The sequence below is a fragment of the Onthophagus taurus genome, chromosome 5 (assembly GCF_036711975.1).
Source record: "Onthophagus taurus isolate NC chromosome 5, IU_Otau_3.0, whole genome shotgun sequence".
In the NCBI taxonomy this organism is placed as follows: Eukaryota; Metazoa; Arthropoda; class Insecta; order Coleoptera; family Scarabaeidae; genus Onthophagus; species Onthophagus taurus.
The window spans coordinates 942,697-965,404 of NC_091970.1; the positions used below are offsets into that span (position 1 = coordinate 942,697).

The 22,708-nt window shown below is 31.4% G+C and overlaps 1 protein-coding gene and 1 long non-coding RNA gene across 4 annotated transcripts in view; one reads left to right on the forward strand and one right to left on the reverse strand.

Moving 5' to 3' along the window:
* LOC111413558 (Ig-like and fibronectin type-III domain-containing protein 2) overlaps positions 1-22,708 on the forward strand; it is an 83,892-nt gene that overhangs the window by 10,946 nt on the left and 50,238 nt on the right. The window lies entirely within an intron of this gene.
* The window catches only part of LOC111418004 (uncharacterized), a 40,715-nt gene continuing 20,396 nt past the window's right edge, over positions 2,390-22,708 (reverse strand). Inside the window, exons 5-19 of one of the 3 annotated variants that reach the window (XR_011640310.1) lie at positions 21,708-21,828; positions 21,264-21,384; positions 20,900-21,020; positions 20,456-20,576; positions 20,013-20,133; positions 19,569-19,689; positions 19,205-19,325; positions 17,257-17,593; positions 4,938-5,260; positions 4,529-4,851; positions 4,121-4,443; positions 3,712-4,034; positions 3,269-3,625; positions 2,894-3,216; positions 2,390-2,807 (exon numbers count right to left, since the gene is read on the reverse strand). This is a non-coding gene — a long non-coding RNA (uncharacterized lncRNA). Of the gene's footprint in view, positions 2,808-2,893; positions 3,217-3,268; positions 3,633-3,711; positions 4,035-4,120; positions 4,444-4,528; positions 4,852-4,937; positions 5,261-17,256; positions 17,594-19,204; positions 19,326-19,568; positions 19,690-20,012; positions 20,134-20,455; positions 20,577-20,899; positions 21,021-21,263; positions 21,385-21,707; positions 21,829-22,708 lie in introns of all 3 variants that reach the window. The other 2 variants (XR_011640308.1, XR_011640309.1) reach the window with 2 other exon arrangements.

Here is a 22,708-nt window from a genome sequence, read left to right on the forward strand (position 1 = left end):
AAGTAATCTTCCATTTTTAAAATATATTGTTATGGTTCCTTCCTTTCTTTACTACGTGTCTTTTGAAATACTTTAATTCAAGTCTCTAATGATATGGTTGCCTCATATAAAAGATGTAAAAACAAAAATTATCTAGTGGCCAAGGTCTTCGATATCCTCGAGGAATGTTTGAATAACGGTTTTGTTGATCTATAACCATGTTTCTTCCTGTTCTGAGTTGAGGTTATTAATCCTTCTTTTTTATAATACTGCTTTTGCTGTAGATATTTTATAGAATAACTCAAAAGTTTATTGAATATCTTTTGACTCTGATTTAACTTTAAAAAGAGGTGGACATAAAGATAGCGAGTATATTTCCGTTTCCCGTCAGCTATGATGACAGCCATTGCCTCCAACTGTTGGAAAATATATTCCCCGTAATAATAATTTCTCTCGGAACGTCAGTCGACGTGAAGCGATCTTTCCTTCCATACATCCCTATCTATATCTATATCTATATATACGGTTGGCGGCATTGTTTCGAAGCGATAGAACAGAAAATCTCGTTTTGATGATTCCAATTTTACGCCGAGACGAGGCTCTGCCATCGACCTCCACCATTATCATTTTATATCTCAAGTTGAGATTTCAACTTGGAGGTGTTTCGATCAATTCATTTCGGAATAAATTAATAATAATTTAAATAAATCGTTTCGACCAGGTGGTTTTTCGCGTCGATTCATCGACCTTTTCCAAGGATAGCGAGCCCCAGATGCCGCTCTAATCGTTGTTCATTAGAAGAGATGAGTACAAGGTGACTTCTCTTGATGAAGAACCAGTCTTCGTCAATTTACACGCCTTTATCGATTTTATCTCGCCTATTTCTTCTTCTAATGGTTATGGAAAGATTTTTTTCTATTTTTTACAAGGTCATCTTAAATTTTTCATTAATGTTAAAAAGTCAATGCCTCATTTTAAATAATCATAAATACAAATTTTAAACTGACTTCTTTTTTTGATTGATGCTGAATAAAGAGGAGAATTAAAATGGATATAACAATTTTTTGCCCGGGAGTTGGAAGCTATGGAAGTGGTAAAAATAAACGTTAATGTCATCGAAATCGAGTTTTGAATTTTTATAAAAAAAAAACGGTCCCTGAGTGAGTTGAAAAATGCCCGGGATGACTTGAAAAATTATAAATGAGTTTTCCCGACAAACCCATCTCGCTAATTTCAGGGGTTCTGAGAACGAGGGAAAATATAAAAGTTTCATATTAAGATAAAGAACTTTTTTATCTAAATAATTTTCTTTTTATTGTTACCAAACATTGATTTAAACCAGAATCAGTTTAAACTTGTTTCCATAAATCTTTGGAACTGTCAATGAATCACAGATAACTAAAAATATCTTAAGTGCTCGATGTTTTGTCTCGTTTGCGCGATATTGGCAGTTAATTAACGTGTTAAGGTTGATGTTTGTAAGTGGCACGTCGAGCATGTACAAAGAAACTTTCCAATATTAAAGTTGAAAGGATATCATTATTTAAGTGTAATTGGAAAATCGTGTATTAAATATGCATTATTTCAACCAACAAAGTTAGATATCACTCTGCATTTTCGCAAATAAGCTTCATGCTTAATTTATTAACCCGGAGTTTATTTCTTTGTGGACAACATTGTTCTAAATTATATCTGGACAAGCAAAATTTGGCATCTTTTGGTTGTATTAATTTTTTTTACCATCGTCCTCTAATCATGATATGCTTCCATTACAATGATGCAATAAACTTTTTCCCTACTTTAATTGCCATCATGTCATTTAAAAATTGATTTTAATGAATTAATTTTGGTAACACTGCATAGAAAGCAATTTTAGACCAAGAAAAAACGAGGAATTCTAATGGTGTTTTTTATTATTTATATTTCCCTATCTCCAAAAAAGACAACGAAGATATTGGTAAATAAAGTGCTAGAACTTTATTCATGTACTTCACTATACATACAAAATAAACAAACAGATAAAGTTAAAATTGATTTTTGGGTAGCGATATCAACAACATTTTATCATTTGTTGACACATTATTTTGGCTCAATTTCAAAACAAACAATTCCGTTTTGTAGTAAAGTGTTTTTGTTTTCAGCTTATCACTTTAAGTGATTGTTGGAAAAAACTTAATGTGTTTTTCTGCCAACCCATTTTGTCCAGGAAATATCTCATCTAGATAACGCCGAACATTTATGCCAAAATGAGCTAGAACTTCTCGTTATTAAAACCGTATTTGATTCAAATTGATTTCAGACAAGTCTTTGAAATTTCTGCATGTTTTCAAAACTTTTTGTCTTTTTTGAGTATTGGTTTTAAGGAATTTATATCATTCTAATATCTTAAATTGTGTCGATTTAGGCATAATAGGCATATCACAAATTTTTGAGGATTATGGCTACTTATTTAGGAGTAAGTTAAGCATTTCTACACTTTTCTTGCATTCTGTATACATCTACATTTGAGAATAAGGTTACAAAACTCTGTATAAACTTGAATTTGCAATCATTAGAACCTAGAACATTTCAGACTTTATTTGAATAAACTTTTGCACATTAAGTTCTAAACTGTGAATTTTGCAGACTCTACGCAATCTTTAACCCATTGTAGTACAAACATATAAAGTTTTGCAGAGTTTTTATGCACTCGCATCAAACCTCCTCGCAACTTCCAACCACTAGAATCCAGAACATAACCTCACTCTTCATCTCTTCAACAATCTTTCTCATGTAATCACTATTATCCAGAACACTAAGCACTTAATCAAACACTTGACTCCAAACTTCTGCAAATTAAGTTATGAAAAAGTTTTATAAAAAAGAGTGCTATACATCTACATTTGAGAATAATGTATTTTCGAGTCAGACTTACAAAACTATGTATAAACTTGAATTTGCAATCATTAGAACCTGGAACATTGCAGACTTTATTTGAATAAACTTTTGCACATTAAGTTCTAAACTGTGAATTTTGCAGAATTGAAGTTTGCAGACTCTACGCAATCTTTAACCCATAGTAGTACAAACATATAAAGTTTTGCAGAGTTTTTATGCACTCGCATCAAACCTCCTCGCAACTTCCAACCACTAGAATCCAGAACATAACCTCACTCTTCATCTCTTCAACAATCTTTCTCATGTAATCACTATTATCCAGAACACTAAGCACTTAATCAAACACTTGACTCCAAACTTCTGCAAATTAAGTTATGAAAAAGTTTTATAAAAAAGAGTGCTATACATCTACATTTGAGAATAAGGTATTTTCGAGTCAGACTTACAAAACTCTGTATAAACTTGAATTTGCAATCATTAGAACCTGGAACATTGCAGACTTTATTTGAATAAACTTTGGCACATTAAGTTCTAAACTGTGAATTTTGCAGAATTGAAGTTTGCAGACTCTACGTAATCTTTAACCCATAGTAGTACAAACATATAAAGTTTTGCAGAGTTTTTATGCACTCGCATCAAACCTCCTCGCAACTTCCAACCACTAGAATCCAGAACATAACCTCACTTTTCATCTCTTCAACAATTTTTCTCATGTAATCACTATTATCCAGAACACTAAGCACTTAATCAAACACTTGACTCCAAACTTCTGCAAACTAAGTTATGAAACAGTTTTATAAAAAAGAGTGCTATACATCTACATTTGAGAATAAGGTATTTTCGAGTCAGACTTACAAAACTATGTATAAACTTGAATTTGCAATCATTAGAACCTGGAACATTGCAGACTTTATTTGAATAAACTTTTGCACATTAAGTTCTAAACTGTGAATTTTGCAGAATTGAAGTTTGCAGACTCTACGCAATCTTTAACCCATAGTAGTACAAATATATAAAGTTTTGCAGAGTTTTTATGCACTCGCATCAAACCTCCTCGCAACTTCCAACCACTAGAATCCAAAACATAACCTCACTCTTCATCTCTTCAACAATCTTTCTCATGTAATCACTATTATCCAGAACACTAAGCACTTAATCAAACACTTGACTCCAAACTTCTGCAAATTAAGTTATGAAAAAGTTTTATAAAAAAGAGTGCTATACATCTACATTTGAGAATAAGATATTTTCGAGTCAGACTTACAAAACTATGTATAAACTTGAATTTGCAATCATTAGAACCTGGAACATTGCAGACTTTATTTGAATAAACTTTTGCACATTAAGTTCTAAACTGTGAATTTTGCAGAATTGAAGTTTGCAGACTCTACGCAATCTTTAACCCATAGTAGTACAAATATATAAAGTTTTGCAGAGTTTTTATGCACTCGCATCAAACCTCCTCGCAACTTCCAACCACTAGAATCCAAAACATAACCTCACTCTTCATCTCTTCAACAATCTTTCTCATGTAATCACTATTATCCAGAACACTAAGCACTTAATCAAACACTTGACTCCAAACTTCTGCAAATTAAGTTATGAAAAAGTTTTATAAAAAGAGTGCTATACATCTACATTTGAGAATAAGGTATTTTCGAGTCAGACTTACAAAACTCTGTATAAACTTGAATTTGCAATCATTAGAACCTGGAACATTGCAGACTTTATTTGAATAAACTTTGGCACATTAAGTTCTAAACTGTGAATTTTGCAGAATTGAAGTTTGCAGACTCTACGCAATCTTTAACCCATAGTAGTACAAACATATAAAGTTTTGCAGAGTTTTTATGCACTCGCATCAAACCTCCTCGCAACTTCCAACCACTAGAATCCAGAACATAACCTCACTCTTCATCTCTTCAACAATCTTTCTCATGTAATCACTATTATCCAGAACACTAAGCACTTAATCAAACACTTGACTCCAAACTTCTGCAAATTAAGTTATGAAAAAGTTTTATAAAAAAGAGTGCTATACATCTACATTTGAGAATAAGATATTTTCGAGTCAGACTTACAAAACTATGTATAAACTTGAATTTGCAATCATTAGAACCTGGAACATTGCAGACTTTATTTGAATAAACTTTTGCACATTAAGTTCTAAACTGTGAATTTTGCAGAATTGAAGTTTGCAGACTCTACGCAATCTTTAACCCATAGTAGTACAAACATATAAAGTTTTGCAGAGTTTTTATGCACTCGCATCAAACCTCCTCGCAACTTCCAACCACTAGAACCCAGAACATAACCTCACTCTTCATCTCTTCAACAATCTTTCTCATGTAATCACTATTATCCAGAACACTAAGCACTTAATCAAACACTTGACTCCAAACTTCTGCAAATTAAGTTATGAAAAAGTTTTATAAAAAAGAGTGCTATACATCTACATTTGAGAATAAGGTATTTTCGAGTCAGACTTACAAAACTCTGTATAAACTTGAATTTGCAATCATTAGAACCTGGAACATTGCAGACTTTATTTGAATAAACTTTGGCACATTAAGTTCTAAACTGTGAATTTTGCACAATTGAAGTTTGCAGACTCTACGCAATCTTTAACCCATAGTAGTACAAACATATAAAGTTTTGCAGAGTTTTTATGCACTCGCATCAAACCTCCTCGCAACTTCCAACCACTAGAATCCAGAACATAACCTCACTCTTCATCTCTTCAACAATCTTTCTCATGTAATCCAGAGGAGGAGTAGAAAGTGGAGCACGTTTTACAGTCTACGCATTACCTAGGTATTGCACGCATACATTAAGTATGTCTCAACAATTAATACTTTAAATGAGTTTTAGTGTCATACAAAATGTTTATAATAAACCTATTTTATGTCAAAATATATAAGGGAAAAGGGCAAATTTGAACTCTTCCATTAAACTTTTTCGGAAACCATTAAAACGAACTTTACAGTTAAATCCAAAGTGAAATAAAAAAAAAATTAGAAGAAGTAAACGGAGAAAACGTCGTCGCGACGAAGCTTCGTCTTCGTCTCCCCAGGGGAAGTTTCGCATCTTTTATGGATCAATGAAATTTCAAAGAGACGAGTTGACGGGAGATAAACGACAGAAATAGAGAGGAAATATTTAAAAAATATCTTGAAACAATACATCGCAAAGTCGATAACTAAAAAGAGATAAAAACGTACCAATTTATTGTAAATACGACGTTTTGGTCAGACCTTTAGCCGTTAGTTCTGGATCACAAAGAAAAATCCGAGCGAGAACAAACGGAAATGGGGGTCTATAAAAGGTATTTTATGAACCTAGATAAAAAAATATTTAACGTTTTATCTTTTATCCGAGAATTGCGAAAAATATTTTTCCATAAAATCATTATTTATAAGATCCCGATAATTTTAAATTACCCAAAAGCTCGAAACTTGAATAATTTTAATTCTCGATACAAACCAAGGTTCACCTTTGGGGATTTAGATACCGGTACCTACCTAAACTAAACTCTCCGGATAGAGATAAATCCCCTTTGGACGCGGAGGATTCGGATTACTAACTTGATCATTAAATTATGTTGGAGCTTAAATTAGGTTGATATGATACAGGAGGAAAATGAAACTTAAATAAATAAATACACAAATTAAAGAAAAATTAGGTTGCAAAATTAAGGTCAAAAAAGGAGGGCGTCAAAACTTCAACGCAATCTCATCTATGTGTACAACTCAAGAACCTGAAGCTTCTTAACTTGATTGGGCGAAAGCGAGAAGTTGCAGCAAGAAGGGCTTTTAGCGAAATTGCGTCGGTTTTAGTTTTGTGAAACTTGCAAGCGTATAATTACGAAACTACAAGATAATGTAGATTTTTGTCAAATTTGTGCGAAATCATATTATTATTTCATATTTAAATTGAGGTGTTGATAAAAATTTAAGTGAAATTGAAAATTCATTATCCATAAAAGAAAATTGGATACGGTCCATGGAAGCGTGAAAAAAACCATATGAATAAAATAAATTGGAAAAGGGGGGATCGAAAAATTCAATCGTTTTGTAATAAAAGCTTTTTCGAGATTAATGTGAGATTTTTGACTCAAATAAATCAATTTCGAATTTTAAAAATTCCACTCAAAATAGGTGTTATAAAAGAAGACCTAAAACGATTTTAAGCAGTCTAAAATTGAAACAAAGAAGCGATCTAAATTTAAATCCTCGATTTCTTCTTTTTTGCCTATTTTTTCCAGATTTTTTTGTCGACGTTCCAAACCGCTCGTAAATCGTATCCTAACGCTAATTTCAAACTTGCAATCCGTTACAGCGGCTATTCGCTATTAATACGACACGTGCAGACATTTTTGCGTTTAGTTCTGGATTTATACCCGAAAAAAAATTTTTTTTCGACTCTAAAGAATGATTAAAATTAAAATTAAGGTATCCTTTTTTTATTTTGTAATTTTGTCGTGAAAAGTTTTACTTTATCCACCCACCACCACCGGATCGAAGTGCTTTTATTTACTTTAAACCGAAGCTTGCATTTTAATAGCTTCGTTACTGGTTTCCGGGGTATAGTAGGAAGCGAATCCGGTTACGAGGAAAAATAAACATCTCGCAAGACTTTAAAAAGTGTAACAAAATCGCCCCCAGAAATAAACTTGGAATGAATTTGCCGATTTTTCAATACAGTAGAATCTCGAATAATACATTTTTTAGTCGTACTATTAATATTATCTATTCAGTATATTTACATATAAATGTTAGCGCTCATAGATAGAATACAACTCGGGTTATTCCCCTAATTGCCGTATTCCAAGTTTATAGATAAACTCGGGGTATTCCCCGGTTGTCTATACGATGTACATATATATCTTGTAAGGTATTATTGAAATAGTCACTTATTGTTCTCTCTTTATACAGAGTCTATTGACAAAGGTTCATTTCAACTGAAATCTATTTCGTCCGATGTACAGAATGGGCCAAAATATTTTAATTTAATTTTAAATCGTAAATTCTATAAGAGATAGAGGAAAATGATATCAGTGTGGCTCGATTTCTATAAGAAACTCAATGCCGAAAACCGCATATCGATATCTCTTACGGTTTCAGAGATACAGGTGTTTATCAAAAAAGTGCATTCTCGAATATTCTTATTGAAAACTCTTACTCTTCCTATAAGAGATAGAGGGAAACGATATCTGTATCTCAGGCTCGATTTTTATAAGGAACTTAATGGCGAAAACCGCATATCGATATCTCTTACGGTTTCAGAGATACAGGGTGTTTATCAAAAAAGTGCATTTTCGAATATTCTTATTGAAAACTCTTACTCTTCCTATAAGAGATAGAGGGAAACGATATCTGTGTCTCAGGCTCGATTTTTATAAGGAACTTAATGGCGAAAACCGCATATCGATATCTCTTACGGTTTCAGAGATACAGGGGGTGTTTATCAAAAAAGTGCATTTTCGAATTTTCTTATTGAAAACTCTTACTCTTCCTATAAGAGATAGCGGGAAACGATATCTGTGTCTCAGGCTCGATTTTTATAAGGAACTTAATGGCGAAAACCGCATATCGATATCTGTTACGGTTTCAGAAATACAGGGTGTTTATCAAAAAAGTGCATTTTCGAATTTTCTTATTGAAAACTCTTACTCTTCCTATAAGAGATAGAGGGAAAACGATATCTGTGTCTCAGGCTCGATTTTTATAAGGAACTTAATGGCGAAAACCGCATATCGATATCTCTTACGGTTCCAGAGATACAGGGTGTTTATCAAAAAAGTGCATTTTCGAATTTTCTTATTGAAAACTCTTACTCTTCCTATAAGAGATAGAGGGAAAACGATATGTGTGTCTCCGGCTCGATTTTTATAAGGAATTTAATGGCGAAAACCGCATATCGATATCTCTTACGGTTTCAGAGATACAGGGTGTTTATCAAAAAAGTGCATTTTCGAATTTTCTTATTGAAAACTCTTACTCTTCCTATAAGAGATAGAGCAAAAACGATATCTGTGTCTCAGGCTCGATTTTTATAAGGAACTTAATGGCGAAAACCGCATATCGATATCTCTTACGGTTTCAAAGATACAGGGTGTTTATCAAAAAAGTGCATTTTCGAATTTTCTTATTGAAAACTCTTACTCTTCCTATAAGAGATAGAGGGAAACGATATCTGTGTCTCAGGCTCGATTTTTATAAGGAACTTAATTGCGAAAACCGCATATCGATATCTCTTACGGTTTCAGAGATACAGGGTGTTTATCAAAAAAGTGCATTTTCGAATTTTCTTATTGAAAACTCTTACTCTTCCTATAAGAGATAGAGGGAAAACGATATCTGTGTCTCAGGCTCAATTTTTATAAGGAACTTAATGCAGAAAACCGCATATCGATATCTCTTATGATTTCAGAAATACAGGGTGTTTACCAAACAGTGCATTTTCGAATTTTCTTATTGAAAACTCTTACTCTTCCTATAAGAGATAGAGGGAAACGATATCTGTGTCTCAGGCTCGATTTTTATAAGGAACTTAATGGCGAAAACCGCATATCGATATCTCTTACGGTTTCAGAGATACAAGGTGTTTATCAAAAAAGTGCATTTTCGAATTTTCTTATTGAAAACTCTTACTCTTCCTATAAGAGATAGAGGGAAAACGATATCTGTGTCTCAGGCTCGATTTTTATAAGGAACTTAATGCCGAAAACCGCATATCGATATCTCTAACGGTTTCAGAGATACAGAGTGTTTATCAAAAAAGTGCATTTTCGAATTTTCTTATTGAAAACTCTTACTCTTCCTATAAGAGATAGAGGGAAAACGATATCTGTGTGTCAGGCTCGATTTTTATAAGGAACTTAATGGCGAAAACCGCATATCGATATCTCTAACGGTTTCAGAGATACAGGGTGTTTATCAAAAAAGTGCATTTTCGAATTTTCTTATTGAAAACTCTTTCTCTTCCTATAAGAGATAGAGGGAAAACGATATCTGTGTCTCAGGCTCGATTTTTATAAGGAACTTAATGGCGAAAACCGCATATCGATATCTCTTACGGTTTCAAAGATACAGGGTGTTTACCAAAAAGTGCATTTTCGAATTTTCTTATTGAAAACTCTTACTCTTCCTATAAGAGATAGAGGGAAAACGATATCTGTGTCTCAGGCTCGATTTTTATAAGGAACTTAATGGCGAAAACCGCATGTCGATATCTCTTACGGTTTCAGAGATACAGGGTGTTTATCAAAAAAGTGTATTTTTGAATTTTCTTATTGAAAACTCTTACTCTTAATATAAGAGATAGAGGGAAACGATATCTGTGTCTCAGGCTCGATTTTTATTAGGAATTTAATGCCGAAAACCGCATATCGATATCTCTTACGGTTTCAGAGATACAGGGTGTTTATCAAAAAAGTGCATTTTCGAATATTCTTATTGAAAACTCTTACTCTTCCTATAAGAGATAGAGGGAAACGATATCTGTGTCTCAGGCTCGATTTTTATAAGGAACTTAATGGCGAAAACCGCATATCGATATCTCTTACGGTTTCAGAGATACAGGGTGTTTATCAAAAAAGTGCATTTTCGAATTTTCTTATTGAAAACTCTTATTTTTCCTATAAGAGATAGAGGGAAAACGATATCTGTGTCTCAGGCTCGATTTTTATAAGGAACTTAATGGCGAAAACCGCATATCGATATCTCTTACGGTTTCAGAGATACAGGGTGTTTATCAAAAAAGTGCATTTTCGAATTTTCTTATTGAAAACTCTTATTTTTCCTATAAGAGATAGAGGGAAAACGATATCTGTGTCTCAGGCTCAATTTTTATAAGGAACTTAATGCAGAAAACCGCATATCGATATCTCTTACGGTTTCAGAGATACAGGGTGTTTATCAAAAAAGTGCATTTTCGAATATTCTTATTGAAAACTCTTACTCTTCCTATAAGAGATAGAGGGAAACGATATCTGTGTCTCAGGCTCGATTTTTATAAGGAACTTAATGGCGAAAACCGCATATCGATATCTCTTACGGTTTCAGAGATACAGGGTGTTTATCAAAAAAGTGCATTTTCGAATTTTCTTATTGAAAACTCTTATTTTTCCTATAAGAGATAGAGGGAAAACGATATCTGTGTCTCAGGCTCGATTTTTATAAGGAACTTAATGGCGAAAACCGCATATCGATATCTCTTACGGTTTCAGAGATACAGGGTGTTTATCAAAAAAGTGCATTTTCGAATTTTCTTATTGAAAACTCTTATTTTTCCTATAAGAGATAGAGGGAAAACGATATCTGTGTCTCAGGCTCAATTTTTATAAGGAACTTAATGCAGAAAACCGCATATCGATATCTCTTACGGTTTCAGAGATACAGGGTGTTTATCAAAAAAGTGCATTTTCGAATTTTCTTATTGAAAACTCTTACTCTTCCTATAAGAGATAGAGGGAAAACGATATCTGTGTCTCAGGCTCGATTTTTATAAGGAACTTAATGGCGAAAACCGCATATCGATATCTCTTACGGTTTCAAAGATACAGGGTGTTTACCAAAAAGTGCATTTTCGAATTTTCTTATTGAAAACTCTTACTCTTCCTATAAGAGATAGAGGGAAAACGATATCTGTGTCTCAGGCTCGATTTTTATAAGGAACTTAATGGCGAAAACCGCATATCGATATCTCTTACGGTTTCAGAGATACAGGGTGTTTATCAAAAAAGTGCATTTTCGAATTTTCTTATTGAAAACTCTTATTTTTCCTATAAGAGATAGAGGGAAAACGATATCTGTGTCTCAGGCTCGATTTTTATAAGGAACTTAATGGCGAAAACCGCATATCGATATCTCTTACGGTTTCAGAGATACAGGGTGTTTATCAAAAAAGTGCATTTTCGAATTTTCTTATTGAAAACTCTTATTTTTCCTATAAGAGATAGAGGGAAAACGATATCTGTGTCTCAGGCTCAATTTTTATAAGGAACTTAATGCAGAAAACCGCATATCGATATCTCTTACGGTTTCAGAGATACAGGGTGTTTATCAAAAAAGTGCATTTTCGAATTTTCTTATTGAAAACTCTTACTCTTCCTATAAGAGATAGAGGGAAAACGATATCTGTGTCTCAGGCTCGATTTTTATAAGGAACTTAATGGCGAAAACCGCATATCGATATCTCTTACGGTTTCAAAGATACAGGGTGTTTACCAAAAAGTGCATTTTCGAATTTTCTTATTGAAAACTCTTACTCTTCCTATAAGAGATAGAGGGAAAACGATATCTGTGTCTCAGGCTCGATTTTTATAAGGAACTTAATGGCGAAAACCGCATATCGATATCTCTTACGGTTTCAGAGATACAGGGTGTTTATCAAAAAAGTGCATTTTCGAATTTTCTTATTGAAAACTCTTACTCTTCCTATAAGAGATAGAGGGAAACGATATCTGTGTCTCAGGCTCGATTTTTATAAGGAACTTAATGGCGAAAACCGCATATCGATATCTCTTACGGTTTCAGAAATACAGGGTGTTTATCAAAAAAGTGCATTTTCGAATTTTCTTATTGAAAACTCTTACTCTTCCTATAAGAGATAGAGGGAAAACGATATCTGTGTCTCAGGCTCGATTTTTATAAGGAACTTAATGGCGAAAACCGCATATCGATATCTCTTACGGTTTCAGAGATACAGGGTGTTTATCAAAAAAGTGCATTTTCGAATTTTCTTATTGAAAACTCTTATTTTTCCTATAAGAGATAGAGGGAAAACGATATCTGTGTCTCAGGCTCGATTTTTATAACGTCATAATTTTTTCTTATTGATAAATCTTCCTTTCTGTGAAAACATTTCCAAAGCCCACCCACACAGAGATACATTTATATACAGGGTTGTATCTGAATAACTGCAACAAAGTTCAAGGGGTAGAGTTAGACATAAAAATGTAAATTAATAACGCAAAGCAAAGTGGAAAAATGTCAAGTATGCTTTGAATTCGCGAATGAAAGCCTATTAAAGATGACAAATGAATTCAGTTGTCAATTTTCATGGATTAGAAGCGTCATGAGGCATCTTAGTGAAGTGCAAGTTGCTCCTGTTGTCTCCCTTATTCAGCATGGCCACTGAATATAATTACTTTACTTTAACTACTAGAAGTAGAACTAACTAATACAGAACGCAACGAAATAGAAACCTACTCGATTATCATATTAATCCGTTATATCGCGGTTTTACCGTTTTTAAATAAGATTTTTAAGTTTCAATAACGATAAGAAAAAAGTCTATAGAATTTTTATGGAACATTTCCAAAAACTTACCCATTTATGGACATTGTATGGTACAAGAAGAAAGTGAGGGGCTGAAAAGGTCGACTTTTATCGTACCTTTGCTATAGACGTGTCTCCATCTCCTTTCTACCCTCTTCTTAGGGAAGCTGTTGCTGCCCTGAGGAACTGCAAGATCAAGATATCTTGGCGCAGAAAGATGTAGGAGCTTATTTCTTATTTATGTTTCATTTCAGTCGAGGAGTGGTAACGCCGACGGGGTCGTAACAAGAAGGACTTAGCCCATCCCTTTAAATCGAGGGAGGAAAAATACGGAATGGGAACACTATAAGCGGCTTTGTAGTTTTTATTCGTAGTTGGTACTTTAATAAATGTTATTGTCATTTGAAGTACAAATTGAATTTGCTTTAAAATTAAATAAGATGGGGTGGAAACGTATTTTCCGCATCGGACACATTTATAACTACATACAAAAGAGACGATTCTTGCTTTTTGAATCGGGGAAATTTAATCTGTCGTCGTTCACGAGAAGACTCCGAGATGTGTTACAAGCTTTTGCATTATGCATTCAGCATTTCCCCTTTCCTATTTTCAATTTACAATCGGCTATTTACTTTTTCCAGTTTCAAATATTATTTACGTTGTTTGGAAAGCTTTAATTTGTCTCGCATCTAATTAATTGTATCATCATTTATAGTAACATTATACTTCATATTGTTGGTCCTTTACGTAAATTATAAAAAATTTACCGGACAATGCGCCCCAAAGGGACGGTGAAGTATAATTTTTTTAAATTACCTCTTTGACAACTCCATTCAACCGGCTCTTTACGGTTCTTTAAATAAAGCTTAATTAAATCGAACCTGACACTGAAAGCCGTAATGACATTCTTCATTTTGAATGATTCATAAAGCCGAATACCTTTATTAACAAAAATCGAATATACAACTATAAGTAAATGCCGTTTGATATATTAGAGAAGCTGAATTACAATAATATTTCAATAATATACGTATTAATTTGTGTATTTCTTTCTACTGCGTGTTTTGACACTGGTGTTCCAACGTTATATTTTGAAATTGCCTTCTTATTGTAAACTTGTCACTTTGCTACAATTTCTAAGTTTGGATCCTAAGAAACTGTTAAAATCGCTTACAAGAAGCCATAAACCTTTTTAAGCAAATATGATCAAAGTATAGTCTTACATCACGTTACGTTACTGCTAATGCTTGATTACCAATAGTGATGGAAAGGCATTCCTAAACGTTTCGATGATTTGAAACAAATCAATATCTTGGTTCTAGAATTATACACTAGATACTGGAATCAACCTCAGAACAATAGATGTTTTTGTATTTAACTTCTAGATACTGGAATCAATCGCACCTAATAACTGGATGTTACATCATCTCCTGTATACTGGAATCAACCACTGAGTACTGGAAATAAGTACTAAGAATACTCTATCTAACTTCTGAATACTGGAATTAATCGCTTTGGACTTTGCACCTAACAACTGGATGTTAGGATCATCCCCTGTATACTGAAATCAGTCATTAGATGCTGAAATCAACCACCGAGTGCTAAAAGTAATTACTTCGAATGCAGCATTTTACTCCTGAATACTAGAACTAATCATTATGAACATTCTACCCTGCAACTTGATGCTACAATCATTTTCTGAATGCCGGTATGATTCATTAAATACTGAAATCAACAAAATTTCTATTTTTCTTGGGTTGGGTTGGTACTACTGATCGATGGATTAAAATAATTTATAGGATATATTTTATGGGTTAATTCTAAACCTTTTTTGTAAGAAATATTTTTTTCCATAGGTTATAATTATTGAGTTATAGAGGAAAATTGTTGAAAACGTCAAAATTTCTATTTTTCTTGGGTTGGGTTGGTACTACTGACCGATGGATTAAAATAATTTATTGGATATATTTTATGGGTTAATTCTAAACCTTTTTTGTAAGAAATATTTTTTTCCATCGGTTATAATTATTGAGTTATAGAGGAAAATTGTTGAAAACGTCAAAATTTCTATTTTTCTTGGGTTGGGTTGGTACTACTGACCGATGTATTAAAATAATTTATTGGATATATTTTATGGGTTAATTCTAAACCTTTTTTGTAAGAAATATTTTTTTCCATCGGTTATAATTATTGAGTTATAGAGGAAAATTGTTGAAAACGTCAAAATTTCTATTTTTCTTGGGTTGGATTGGTACTACTGACCGATGGATTAAAATAATTAATTGGATATATTTTATGGGTTAATTCTAAACCTTTTTTGTAAGAAATATTTTTTTCCATCGGTTATAATTATTGAGTTATAGACGAAAATTGTTGAAAACGTCAAAATTTCTATTTTTCTTGGGTTGGGTTGGTACTACTGATCGATGGATTAAAATAATTTATTGGATATATTTTATGGGTTAATTTTAAACCTTTTTTGTAAGAAATATTTTTTTCCATCGGTTATATTATTGAGTTATAGAGGAAAATTGTTGAAAACGTCAAAATTTCTATTTTTCTTGGGTTGGGTTGGTACTACTGATCGATGGATTAAAATAATTTATTGGATATATTTTATGGGTTAATTCTAAACCTTTTTTGTAAGAAATATTTTTTTCCATCGATTATAATTATTGAGTTATAGAGGAAAATTGTTGAAAACGTCAAAATTTCTATTTTTCTTGGGTTGGGTTGGTACTACTGATCGATGGATTAAAATAATTTATTGGATATATTTTATGGGTTAATTTTAAACCTTTTTTGTAAGAAATATTTTTTTCCATCGGTTATATTATTGAGTTATAGAGGAAAATTGTTGAAAACGTCAAAATTTCTATTTTTCTTGGGTTGGGTTGGTACTACTGATCAATGGATTAAAATAATTTATTGGTTATATTTTATGGGTTAATTCTAAACCTTTTTTGTAAGAAATATTTTTTTCCATCGGTTATAATTATTGAGTTATAGAGGAAAATTGCTGAAAACGTCAAAATTTCTATTTTTCTTGGGTTGGGTTGGTACTACTGATCGATGGATTAAAATAATTTATAGGATATATTTTATGGGTTAATTCTAAACCTTTTTTGTAAGAAATATTTTTTTCCATCGGTTATAATTATTGAGTTATAGAGGAAAATTGCTGAAAACGTCAAAATTTCTATTTTTCTTGGGTTGGGTTGGTACTACTGATCGATGGATTAAAATAATTTATCGGATATATTTTATGGGTTAATTCTAAACCTTTTTTGTAAGAAATATTTTTTTCCATCGGTTATAATTATTGAGTTATAGAGGAAAATTGTTGAAAACGTCAAAATTTCTATTTTTCTTGGGTTGGGTTGGTACTACTGACCGGTGGATTAAAATAATTTATTGGATATATTTTATGGGCTAATTCTAAACCTTTTTTGTAAGAAATATTTTTTTCCATCGGTTATAATTATTGAGTTATAGAGGAAAATTGTTGAAAACGTCAAAATTTCTATTTTTCTTGGGTTGGGTTGGTACTACTGATCGATGGATTAAAATAATTTATTGGATATATTTTATGGGTTAATTTTAAACCTTTTTTGTAAGAAATATTTTTTTCCATCGGTTATATTATTGAGTTATAGAGGAAAATTGTTGAAAACGTCAAAATTTCTATTTTTCTTGGGTTGGGTTGGTACTACTGATCGATGGATTAAAATAATTTATTGGATATATTTTATGGGTTAATTCTAAACCTTTTTTGTAAGAAATATTTTTTTCCATCGATTATAATTATTGAGTTATAGAGGAAAATTGTTGAAAACGTCAAAATTTCTATTTTTCTTGGGTTGGGTTGGTACTACTGATCGATGGATTAAAATAATTTATTGGATATATTTTATGGGTTAATTCTAAATCTTTTTTGTAAGAAATATTTTTTTCCATCGGTTATAATTATTGAGTTATAGAGGAAAATTGTTGAAAACGTCATAATTTCTATTTTTCTTAGGTTGGGTTGGTACTACTGATCGATGGATTAATATAACTTATTGGATATGTTTTATGGGTTAATTCCATCGAAATTTTTGTTAACAATTGTTCTTACCTTTTTGAGCATTTCGGATATTATTCTATCTTCCCCCTATTTCCTCTTCCACTATAGGTTCTTGTGTTTGTGCTTCGTCTATGTCTTCCTGTTTTTTATCCATGTTTTCCTCCTTTGTTTTCCCGAAAGTGTCTACGAAAGTATACTGTTCTCTCCAGGATTCCAGAATTCCTTCCAGTTATTGTTGTAGTTTTCTTAAATTATTCTTTCATATTCCTTCCAGGTGTTCTTCTCTTTCTTTATTATACTTTTTGCTTAATTCCTTTCTCAATGTAGTTTGTTCTGTTCTTCTACGTTCTATTTTGTACGTATTTTTTCAGACTTTTTTCTTTGAACTCTGAAGAAATGAAGAATTAATAATTCATCATAACATTACCGATATTTAAAACTTTGCATAACACAGTATTAACAGGAACTTAATAGGATCTGTTTGGAGCACTTTAGAACAACTTTGCAAGAGAAATGATTCTACTTGTATTATTTCGACTTGGAACAGCTCCCTCACATCGAAAAACACCCGCTTCGCATGGAAATGGTGGAACGATAACCTTAAGTGAGACGCTTTAACAAGAAGAGAATATCCTAAAACAACCGCAAATTACAACAATGATTATTACGAAAGCTCGAAAATCCCGGAGGGCTTTTTAATCGTCTTGAGAGTAAAAGTATTTGATCAAGTTTGAATTCCGAATCGGACGACATTTATATTCAACGTAAAGCAAGCTTTCGATTGAACCATAAATCATTAAATTCCCTCAAGGAGTTTTATGATTCTCATTATACCCATTTTACAATCTTTTATGTTCAACAGAATTTGCCATATTTTCTTGATAAATCAAGAGCTATTTCCAATCGTATTATTGTGTTATTTTAAAATAGAGTCTTTAAATAACAAAAATAAATCATTTCTTAATCCCCAAACTAATAAAAAAACTCTGGATTAACCGAAAACGTTCTTAAAACAGTACAAATTTTAACGGAATTACTTTAGTGTATTTATGCATTCGAAATTTTCCTCGCTTTGTTTTTCCTCTTCCGTTTGTTACATCTGGGGTTTGTCTAAAAGAACCCCATTAAGAAATGGAAAGGTAATTTTACCTCGTATTTCATTTTTGTGAAATAAATTATCGTCTCTAATTTTATTTCCCATGTTTTGCTACTATCCCTGGGGTACAAGGTACAACGGAAGCAGCTAGGAGCGACGACGAAAAAAAATTAAGCCCTTTTCTAAAGCTCCTTTATACGAAGACATTATTCGCGTAATTTCACATTCGCCGCATGAATCGAGCCGCGCAATAACCGTTTTAACGGGACCATTGAGCAAAACGTCCCTTAACGGTAGCTTATCCAACTACATGACAGTAACGGCGACTCTAGAAATAGCGTGAAAAATCGATTTTTATTACGAAATTTCAATGTTAATTTAAATCGTACATCGATGTTTTAGTAGCAACTTTTTTTTTGCTTATTAACTTCTCTTATATTGAATACAATCGAGTCATAAACTAGACTATAGAAACGTCGAGTTGAAAAGTTTTTGAACCTTCTAGATTACTATAAGTGCACTCGAAGGGCGCCCCTCTTTCAGTTTCCGACCCTCCGGAGTAGCTATTAAGTTCAGTTCGGAAGAAACCTTATATCTGGTGCGCCGGGAAATTGGCCGGAGCGAGCTGAAATATGACCGCTGAGGCGTAATTTTTTCCTCCCCCCCATTGCACGCTACATATCTTTTTTCTTTCTCTGGACAATGGGTTTTGTTGAATATAAACATGAAGTTTCAGGTAAAAAAATGTTTTAAAGATTTCTTTTCTTATTAAAAAAACATTATTTATATGAATTAAAAACTTCACGTCAAAATAGATTTCGAGGTTATGTTCTCTAAAAATTGAACCTCTATTTTAGCAAATTCTTTATCTCATAGACATCGAAAAATTGTTGTTACACTTACTTTAGTACCCATAGAAGCGATTCAGAGAGGGATTCGTTCGCAGGAAGCAATATTTAACGAAATATTTCCAATTTAATCTTCACATTCAAAAATGTCAATCACTCAATGACAGCTACAACACCTAAAACAAAGTGAAGTGAGTTGTTTAAGAAAAATTAATAAATTTGTAATAAAATCATTTAAAACTAATTTCATTAACGAATTTAAGTTAAAATAATCATCAATAGATGGCACTGTAACTATTAAAGTGTATGCCAAATCTTCGCGTCAAAAAAGATTTTGAGGTTATGTTCTTGAAAAATTCAACCCTAATTTTAACAATTTTTTTAGTATATAGAGATCGAATACTTGTTGTTACACTTACCTTAGTACCCCTAGAAGCGATTTAGAACGGGATTCGTTCGCAGGAAGTAATATTTAACGAAATATTTTCAATTAAATCTTCACATTCAAAACTGTCAATCACTCAATGACAGCCACAAAACCTAAAACAAAGTGAAGTTAGTTGTTTAAAACAAACACACAAAAATGTATATAATGTTATTTAAATTATATATAAATGACGCGAATTAGTATTATTTAAATATAATAAAGAAAAATTAATAAATTTGTAATAAAATCATTTCAAACTAATTTCATTAACGAATTTAAGTCAAAATAATCATCAATAGAGGGCACTGTAACTATTAAAGTGTATGCCAAATCTTCGCGTCAAAAAAGATTTTGAGGTTATGTTCTTGAAAAATTCAACCCTAATTTTAACAATTTTTTTAGTATATAGAGATCGAATACTTGTTGTTACACTTACCTTAGTACCCCTAGAAGCGATTTAGAACGGGATTCATTCGCAGGAAGTAATATTTAACGAAATATTTTCAATTAAATCTTCACATTCAAAACTGTCAACCACTCAATGACAGCCACAAAACCTAAAACAAAGTGAAGTTAGTTGTTTAAAACAAACACACAAAAATGTATATAATGTTATTTAAATTATATATAAATGACGCGAATTAGTATTATTTAAATATAATAAAGAAAAATTAATAAATTTGTAATAAAATCATTTCAAACTAATTTCATTAACGAATTTAAGTCAAAATAATCATCAATAGATGGCACTGTAACTATTAAAGTGTATGCCAATCTTCGCGTCAAAAAAGATTTTGAGGTTATGTTCTTGAAAAATTCAACCCTAATTTTAACAATTTATTTAGTATATAGAGATCGAATACTTGTTGTTACACTTACCTTAGTACCCCTAGAAGCGATTTAGAACGGGATTCGTTCGCAGGAAGTAATATTTAACGAAATATTTTCAATTAAATCTTCACATTCAAAACTGTCAACCACTCAATGACAGTCACAAAACCTAAAACAAAGTGAAGTTAGTTGTTTAAAACAAACACACAAAAATGTATACAATGTTATTTAAATTATATATAAATGACGCGAATTAGTATTATTTAAATATAATAAAGAAAAATTAATAAATTTGTAATAAAATCATTTCAAACTAATTTCATTAACGAATTTAAGTCAAAATAATCATCAATAGATGGCACTGTAACTATTAAAGTGTATGCCAAATCTTAGCGTCAAAATAGATTTCGAGGTTATGTTCTTTAAAAATTGAACCTCTATTTTAGCAAATTCTTTATCTCATAGACATCGAAAAATTGTTGTTACACTTACTTTAGTACCCATAGAAGCGATTCAGAGAGGGATTCGTTCGCAGGAAGTAATATTTAACGAAATATTTCCAATTTAATCTTCACATTCAAAAATGTCAATCACTCAATGACAGCTACAACACCTAAAACAAAGTGAAGTGAGTTGTTTAAGAAAAATTAATAAATTTGTAATAAAATCATTTAAAACTAATTTCATTAACGAATTTAAGTCAAAATAATCATCAATAGATGGCACTGTAACTATTAAAGTGTATGCCAAATCTTCGTGTCAAAAAAGATTTTGAGGTTATGTTCTTGAAAAATTCAACCCTAATTTTAACAATTTTTTTAGTATATAGAGATCGAATACTTGTTGTTACACTTACCTTAGTACCCCTAGAAGCGATTTAGAACGGGATTCGTTCGCAGGAAGTAATATTTAACGAAATATTTTCAATTAAATCTTCACATTCAAAACTGTCAACCACTCAATGACAGTCACAAAACCTAAAACAAAGTGAAGTTAGTTGTTTAAAACAAACACACAAAAATGTATACAATGTTATTTAAATTATATATAAATGACGCGAATTAGTATTATTTAAATATAATAAAGAAAAATTAATAAATTTGTAATAAAATCATTTCAAACTAATTTCATTAACGAATTTAAGTCAAAATAATCATCAATAGATGGCACTGTAACTATTAAAGTGTATGCCAAATCTTAGCGTCAAAATAGATTTTGAGGTTATGTTCTTGAAAAATTCAACCCTAATTTTAACAATTTTTTTAGTATATAGAGATCGAATACTTGTTGTTACACTTACCTTAGTACCCCTAGAAGCGATTTAGAACGGGATTCGTTCTCCAGAAGTAATGTTTAACGAAATATTTTCAATTAAATCTTAACATTCAAAACTGTCAACCACTCAATGACAGCCACAAAACCTAAAACAAAGTGAAGTTAGTTGTATAAAACAAACAAAAATTTATATGTTATTTAACTTATATATAAATGATGCGAATTATTATTATTTAAATATATAAATAGAAACATTTAAATATAATAAAGAAAAATTGTAATAAAATCATTTAAATCTAACTTCATTAGCAAAATTAAGTCAAAATAATAATCAATAGAGGGCGCTACAATTATTAAATTTTTATTAAATAATTATTTAACAATATTACAAAAAATTAACCATATAACTTTGAATCTTACCCATTTTGAGGTTATATTTTCTCTTATATTATAATCTCCTAGCAAATTATAAGTTAAATTCACTCATTACACTTAACTTTATTTTCTTATATTTTTACAGATTAAATAGTTGTGATACTTAATTTATCATCCGCGGAATTGGTTTAGACATGACTTAGATCCCGGAACGTAATATTTAAACAAATATTTACGCTTAAAACTTAAAAATTTTTAACGACTTTAAAACTGTCAATCACAACGCACCGTAAACAAAATGAAGTTAGTTACTTTAATAAGATGTTTAGATTTATTATAATATTTCGTTTTTAAATACACAAAAATTTATTAATAACCGTTAATTGAGTCGTCGATTAATTAGATTAATCTATTTTTACAAATAAATTAATGTAAATTGACCTATTCTAATCGCGTTAAAATTCGAAGTGTACCGCCATCTATCGATTTTTTCGCTAACTTTTATTAATTAATTATTATTAATCAACGAATTAAAAAGTTAATTTGTTTTTAGATATGGAAAATTCTTTAAAATTATTAATTTTAATTACGATTGAATTAACTCCAAGTAATTTCGTAAATTAATTATCACAAAATTAATTTTGACGTTTT